General features: G+C 42.6%; 1 long non-coding RNA gene across 1 annotated transcript; it reads left to right on the forward strand.

The window, feature by feature from the left end:
- Positions 1–6487: 6487 nt before the first annotated feature.
- LOC112460383 lies at positions 6488–7920 on the forward strand. The gene is made up of 3 exons (XR_003041435.1): positions 6488–6596; positions 6699–6915; positions 6998–7920. It is a non-coding gene; the product is annotated as an uncharacterized LOC112460383 (long non-coding RNA).
- Positions 7921–8481: the final 561 nt, after the last annotated feature.

Below are 8481 nucleotides of genomic sequence, written 5' to 3' on the forward strand. Positions count from 1 at the left end.
AGGAACCCTAATAAAAGAGAAATCGGCGAGAGCCGAAAAACAAATGCTTCACTGGAAAAAACCGATGGGTTAAACCCCCAATAAGACAGTGGGGCCTTAAGAGGGGGCTCATCAATGGAAAACCGGAAAAATCGATAACCGTCTCTAGCTTTCTAGGATAGGCGTAAACTCAAAATCTACCCCTTGGGCAAGAAACATCTCGCCCAATAACAATTCCCCTAAATAATAATTAGAAACATCCCGCCAACCAGAAATCCTTTAAACAAAAACCGGACACATCCCACACAAAATCCACCCCTTCCATCCTTCGAACCTTCCTATTTAAATCGCGACGTCACAGGACTCGGCCTCAAAGAAATTTTCTCAGTTCCAGTCTGCATTGCTCGGTATTATAGTCTGAACCTCATTCGTTTCGAGTCTCGACTCCACGTTTAGAGTCAGTGCAGCAGATCCGACGGACCATCAGTCGCCCCGACTCACCCACCGACGAGTCCAACGTCCATTTCAGAGAGAAGGCCACTCGTTTGAACTCAAGTCATCAAGTAGTAAGTCCCGTAATTCTCTTGATCCTTCTTTTTCCGCGTTATCGCCCCTCTTCTTAAACGGTCTATCGATTGTCGGATCCTCGGAAGCTTATTATTTTGGGGTCGGTCAGTGTGGGCATCAGGTTCCCAGCGGTCGTTGGCGTTGTCGTGGGCCTGACTTGCCTCCCGGCGTCTTCATCGCTGTCGTGGACTCAACTGGTCCACTGACCTTCCTGAGCTTATGCTCGTGGATCGGTTAGTGTAGGCATCAAGTTCCCAGCGGTCGTTGGCGTTGTGGTAGGCCTGACTTGGCTCCCGGCGTCTCGTCGTTGTCGTGGACCCAGCCTGTCCACTGACCTCTTCCCCCCCCTTTAAGCTCGACGATTTCCTTTTGTTCGCTTCCGACCGGGTCCAAAAGAGATCGACTAAATAAGTAAATAATTTTAGTGGACCCGAAAGTCCTAGCCCCTCAAGGACCGAATCTCCGCACGATCAGGCGACAGAGAAATCGCCAGAACAAGCGGGCGCGACGGGAGGTCGAACTCCCCCGGGAGCAGCTCAACGCCGGTCCTCCGCGACTCGCCATCCCACCGCCCCTACCAGCTTTTACGGAAGAACCCGGTTGTTCGCACCAGAATCGTCCCGCTATCATCCTGCCCTATCGCCCAGTCGTCCTACCCTCTCGCCCAATTGTCGAACATCGCCCTATTTGCCGCGTGGCTCCGTTTCGCGTGGTCCCGCCTCGCGTGGTCCCCGTTAACCCCGATCTAGCCCGCTTCCTAAAACCTCCCGATTCCCTCTCCTCTTCCCGAAGTCCGTCCCCAACCTCCTCGACCGCCTCGACTCTCGATCTTGAGGAAGTAGGCGATTCTGAGATCGTAATCTTAGATTAATAAATATAGAATAAATATATTTTTAATTCTCATATGTTTTAACTTAATTAATTTACACACATACACAACACTTCACTAAATTCATGTAATCTCACTACTGATTTCGATTGTAATGATAGCGGGCAGGATGTTCATTATCAAGTAGGTTTTTCCTTAAAGATCTTGCCAGATCACCCCCGCACCTATGTATTACCCGCGAGAAATACACACACATATTACACCTACATTTAATACATTTACTCTTTATCTGGATTTATTTATTATTTGTACCATCGCCTGATTTTCTTTACTCAATGTCATTAGTAAATTCTACGTTAATTTGTAATAAATGTTCTATTTATTTCTAAGATAAACTCAACTGTTTTTTTCATTTAATTGAGACCTCATCCTCAGTACCATCCACCTCTCGAAATTGCACGAGGTCCGATCCTGAGTTAAAGGGATTAAATTCTCTGACTCGAAAAAGGACCGACGATCGCACCGCTCACGAAAGGCGTCCTAGCGTCTTTACAGACATTGACCCTTTCTGAGTCATAAAAGTGCGTTCGGCTCGCGCCACGCGTCTCTGAGCGCGTACCTGCGAGCGACATTTGTAAGTATCTAGCTGCGTCCTCCCTTCCCCCGACCCCTCTGGCTAGCCTTTCCTTTGCTTCCCAGATTTTCATATCCTAATCCCGGGGTTGGACGTAACACTATCAAACGTACTTGTTAAGCCATCAACTGAAGATTTTATAATTTTTTGTACACGGTCTATAAGTGTATCTGATCTAGATTCACAAGGTTCTCCACCTAATGTTAAGATTGCATTTTAAAAGAATTGTATATATTTTTATTATTAAGTTTGCAAATATATTTTAGTGTTTAATTTCTACTAAACAGAAGTTGTCAATATTAAAATGAAGATTTAATTATTAATTTAGATATATAAAATATTGTATATGAATAAAAAGTTATCCTATTACAAAAATTAAACTGATAACATATATGTTACAAAGAAGTATAAAGTTTTAAACATTTACCTGTCTTATAAAATTTCATCTTTTTATCTGCAAAAAACTTTCTTGTTTTTTTCTTCAAATTATCCCAACAACTTTTTAAGACTTCTGAACTTCGAAATTTAATTGAACACATACTATTAAATAATTGTTCTATTACTTTCCAAGTTTTATCTTTGTCTTTAGAGGTTATAGCATCGGATCTCTTATTTTCTATTATATTTTTGTATCGGAACACCTAATATGTTAAAATAACTTTTTCTGCTTCTGTAAAATTTACAGCACGTTTACGCTTGCTTTCTGCGTTCATATTTTCAACTTAATAATAATATTCATAATAATCTCGCAATATTATATGTAATTCTTGTACTTTGATCACAATCCCTTAGAATCAACATTAAACCAATCACGTTCTATCTTTAGTATGTTTTTGAGTTGGGACATACAAGTTATAGATTTAGCTAAACGTTCACTATGCATATGTATCGTTGGTAGAAACCTATCAGAACTAAACTGAAGTTTAGAACTAACGTAAGTTTGGCTGAACTGCAGGTTAAAGCAAATATGGTAGAAACGGGCATAAGAAATATTAAGGGTTACTTCGACTAAACTCCGATTAACTTAATCGTTGATTAGTCCATTGGAAATGACCAATCGCATTTGCTCATTAAGCAGATTAACAAATGCGATTGGTCATTTCCAGTGGACTAATCAACGATTAAGTTAATCGGAGTTTAGTCGAAGTGGCCCTTATAAAGAGAGTCACGCGAGAGCATGACTCATTTTTCTCATTGTTACCTTGCGACCGCGCACTTCCTCGAGCGGCCCGAGCGCGGGCAAACCACGAGCAGGGTTACAGCGACTCGTGTTGCAGCGCGTTAAGGTACCCGTAGGAGAGCCGGAGGCCAGCGAGAGCACATCCGAGGAGTCGACGTCGGAGAGGAGCCAGTCGACGGAGCGCTTCCAAAGCCCGAGCACCGATTCAGAGTCCCGGAAGTATTCCCCTATCTGCTTCTGAAACGGAGCGGGAGCATGACGGAGAGAGCGGACAATGCCTCCAGTATCGCGTTAAGTTTAGGACAACGGAGTTGACAAAGATAGTTCATTTTGCTCTCTTAGGTTTAAGTTGCGCGTATTCTTTTGGCCCATATGGCATATGATTTTATTAGGTGATAGGTAAATAATAGGTTAAGTTTACTGCGTAGATATAAGCTCGCGTCAATATAGCGCGGCATACATAGGTTTAGGTTATCATTTTGATCAAGCCGGTTCAACTTTTATTTTTATTAAGACGGTTCTCGCATCTGATTCAGTTAAGAGTTATTTTCTCGCGTCGCACGCGAATCGGCGGAAGCAGCGTGCGTAACAAGCTAGAACCGCGACAATCTACAAGAAGCAATCATGCAAAACGAACTAGCGTAGCACCAAACACATGCCCGTAAAAGCGGCTACTACGTAGGGTTGCGGAACCAGGAGTTCGAGGCACCGAGGACTTCGCCTGGAATAAACCTTAGAAATACATTGCACGACACTTAATATATACGCCTACGCGATTGGCGCCATCCTGAAAGCGCGGTGCAGAAAGTTCAGAGCACTGACGTCATCTTCAGGAACAAAAGCCACAGCTCTGTTGAGAGTAAGCCGAGTAACACGCCTACAGGGTCGGCGTCATCCTGGAACCACAGTGCCAGGAGTTCGGGGCACCAGCACCATCCCCTAGAATAAAGTGCATAAACAGCTGTTTTAGAGGGACTCTACGAACACGCCTATAGGATTGGCGTTATCATAAAGTGATGGTGCCAGGAGTTGGCGGCACCAACGTCATCTCCTGGAACAAGGTATATGGAGAGACTTAGGACCATCCCAGGAACACGCTCATAAAGTCAACGTCATCCACAGGTAACGGTGCCAGGAGTTGGCGGCACCAACGTCTTCTCCTGAAACAAGCGGCAGGGTGCTGTTTAGAACCACCCCAGAGATGTACCTATGAGGTCGGTGTCGTCAAAACCCAACGGTGCTAGGAATTGGCGGCACCAACGTCTTCTCCTGGAACAAGCACTGTAGACGTGCTCAATGAGACCTAGTAAACACATCCATGAGGTCGGCGTCGAGAAAAACTCACGGCGCCAGAAAAAAGAGGCACCGACATCTTCTCCTGGAACAGTCGGCTGAATTAATGCTAAAATCATCTAGGAGACACGCCAGAGGGGTCGGCGTCGTCAGCGGACGAGGCAAAGTTAAACCGAGCAACTTTGCCAGGAAGCGACATCGGGAACATAACGTGCGCAGAGGTTCCCGTTATCGCCCGAACAAGTTGGTCAAGTGCTATCAACATGGCGAATCGTCTCCAGGAGATGTATAGAAATCCGTCGAAAAACGTCGAGAAGCTTCCACGGGTAGAAAGTTCTAGAAGTATTTCACTAGGCGGGTGCGTGATAGTCATGCGGCGAAACGTGATCGTACCCAGAAGTACGTGCCGAATACAATAGGCGAGAATAACAGGTACGAGAGTGGGAGCGACGCGGCACAGTGGGGAGACGAAGCGAGCACCATTTCTCGAGGCAGTCTTTCGGATACAGTAGGAGCGTGCGGACGTTTTCCTGACTGTATATAACAACCGGAAACTCCCGCGTATTTGCGCGTTAAATACTCGTTCAACAATAGCGAGGGGTACAGATTTACCGTTAAATAATAAAGTGTTTGTCAAAAGCGTAGGTCAGTAGTTCGGATATAACATTAGCGAACGGAAGTGCATATCGAGTATACTACAACCGTGAACATTGGGTCTCACGGCTACGACATAGTACGGACATCGTTATTAACAACCGGAAGCTCCCGCGTAATTATGTGAACGCGATAATTGTTCGAAATAAGCGAGTGGCACATAGCTGTCACGTGATCGGGGAGTGTTAGCCGTAAAAGGCGGCGTAAACGGGTGCGTGATCTAATCAACGTGAACCACCTTTGCAATTGTGAAACATCTTGCATCATTGAAACGGCGATCTGAAATAAAAGAATCGTTAATGTTATACGCAAGAGTATATATACTTACCTTGGAGTGATACCCGAGCGGCAAGGGGCACTCTGACGTGGAAACTTATGTATACGAAAAACATTGTAACATCATAACCAACGACCTGAAATGAAAGGAACCGTTATTTGTGAAAATTAATTCCAAGATTATTTAAACATACTTACCTTTTACTTACCTTGTCCAACGGCGATGATCTATCGTTGTCCAGCGACCATCCGGTATGCGATGAAGCGAGGATCCGGGGAAGTTCAGCAGCGGCGATGATCCATCCTGGGCAGGAACCTGAAACAGAAGAAAAATTAGAGTATTGTTAATAATAATCGCGGTGAATAGCACTCCGGTATGCGATAATGCGAGGATCCGGGGAGCACAGCAGCACTGATGATCCATCTTGGGCATCAAACCTGAAATAATAAAATAAAATTAAAGTCTTGTTAATAATCGAGACGCTAATGTATACTTACCTTCTCGGTAGTCAGAGGTCAAACCGAGTGGCGACCGTTCGATAGGAAAACATATTGCGTGAATCGTGGTACTCAGATAGCATCGTCCAGCTACAACCTATCCTCATGATGCCTTCATTACTTGAAGGAAAGAGTTGCTTGACTAACGTATCCCTGGAAACCCGACCTAAAAAAAAAAAATTTTTTTTTGAGAAAGTGACGCGAGAGCATAACTTACTTGATACATCGCAATGAAATTAATGTTTATGTGTTTGGTTCCGCAGGTTAAATCGTCGAACAATTACATATGTTGGGATTACATCGCAGCTCTGTTCAACCTTGACATCCAACATGCTGGGAATGCGAGGGCCTGTCCAAAGTTAACACAACGGCACGTTGTGTTAGACAGCACTTCGAAAATACGCGTTCGACTCGCGACACAGGTAGTTTATGTTCCACTCACGTTTTTACTTTTTTTAAATAGTTTGTCCATTTCGTGAGTAATGTGTTTTGTATTTACGCTGTTACAGGTTTTTAGCAATTCTGTGGTACAAAGGCTAAATTTTTATTTACGCTATAACCCAGAAGGACCTCTGAAAGGATGTCAGGAAACGATCGGGTTCTGTAAACAAATGAATGATATGTTCAATGCGTTGAACAGCAAAACTCCGAATGAAGGGGTTATCCCGGAGAGTAAAGACTTCAAGGTATGCATTTGATACTTCTCGAAAAGTTTATCATCAATTATCGAAAATTTGTTTACCTTCGTCGACAATTGCTTTCGTACAAGCGTTATCTTATAACTTCAGGTATTGCAAAAATCTCTTGAATGGTTAAACGAGTGGAAGACGGCATTGCAAAAAGGTGAAATAAGGTGAAATAACGGCTGATAAATATTTAACAAGAGAGACTTCAAAAGCGTTGCGAATATTTCTGCGATCTACTATGAATATGTGCTGTTATCTTATCGAAAAATTTGATTTCCAATATCTATTAACAGGAAAAGTTAATCAAGATAACTTGGAGGTACTTTCCAATTTATATTGACTTTTTTAATACAATAATTACTTGCAATAAATAAATGTACATGTACGTACGATTTTTCTAGAATTTCTTTGGCATCATTCGTCAAGTCACAGAGTGTAACGATCACTCACACAGCCCCACGTTCTTGCAGCTGTATAAAATATTGTAGGTGTATAGCATCATAAAGTCTCCAAAATTCGGAAACCGCACTGTGTCCGAACAGTCGTCGCCACAGCTTCTGCTGTCATTGCAGGATTTAAAAACAGCCTATGGGTAAAAGTCTGAGGCGAAAAGTGTTAAGTATCAACGTGAAATTTGAACGAAGCTAGACGAGATTCTGCAGCACGACGATTGGGAGGCAAATGACGTCATTGAGAATAATCCTGACCACGATTATGCCCTGTCCGATTCCCCTATCCTTGACTGTATTATTTACTACGTTACAGGTTTTTTATTTTAAGATCTATTTCTTATAATCTTATCGTAGATATCTTTGTATTGTAGACTAACATTGCTTCTCGTTTTCGCCATGAATTGCTATTGCATGCTTTAGTTTTGTTCATATATATCGTGGACTAGAACATTTCCTCTCGTTGCATGTCATCCGAACATGCGACATACTCCTTTACATATTTATATGGGATTCACAGGTTACCTATGTAAACAAGTATTGAAAATTCACAAAAAATGCATTACTTGTTAAGAAGCGATAAAATCAGACTCTTCTAGTGCATCTTCAGTGTCGCATTTGGTTGATCTGAAATCAAGAGGAAGACTGATTCACGCAAATTTGAGTTTTATCAACTTAATTCGTCACGTAGAGGCATGTTTTGCTAAATATCCCGTCGCGATGTTTTTGATTGCACGTTAGATGAAGTTATGTCTATTTTTAAATTTACTTTTTTTGCAAAGAGCACGCCTCAAACATTGTGTTATATTCAATAATATATTACATACGGCTAAGAATGAGGCAAAATACCTACCAGAAAAATCTTAAAATCGCAAAAAAATTTGTTGTGAAAAAAAATTGTTTAAATTGACGAATCAATAAAGTTTTTATTTATGATTTTCAATGTTATGTTTTACCTTCTTCCCTCTTCTGAATAAAAATTGTACATGCTTATCAGCGCTGTTTTGATTAACAAAATTTTAGATTTCTTTCAATATTTATAACAATTGTAACGGCCTGACTTTATCGAACGCGGACTGGCTTACAGGATTCGGGAGTTCGATGAAAGGCCCAGAGACGATAATCAATTTGCCATGTGACAGTAACATACAATTTATTCAAAATTCTGATATGAAATATATTATACAATCCTCGGATTCGGTATTACAAACTTAGACGCGGTAGGTTTTAGTGGCCGGTAGTGCCGGTGCAATGCGACTCGGTATATGCAATATCGGGGCTCGAGTCTTCGCCTCGGGCTGCGGCACGCCGAGGCGGGGATAACGCAGCGCGGTATTTAACAGTACGGGGTCCGTCGCGGCGTATATACAGATAGACGATAACGGCACGCGGTATTTTACATGCGGAAGGCGGAAACAGATTAATACATACAGTAA

The sequence above is a fragment of the Temnothorax curvispinosus genome, unplaced genomic scaffold (assembly GCF_003070985.1).
Source record: "Temnothorax curvispinosus isolate PA1 unplaced genomic scaffold, ASM307098v1 QBEX01010477.1, whole genome shotgun sequence".
NCBI classification, from domain to species: Eukaryota; Metazoa; Arthropoda; class Insecta; order Hymenoptera; family Formicidae; genus Temnothorax; species Temnothorax curvispinosus.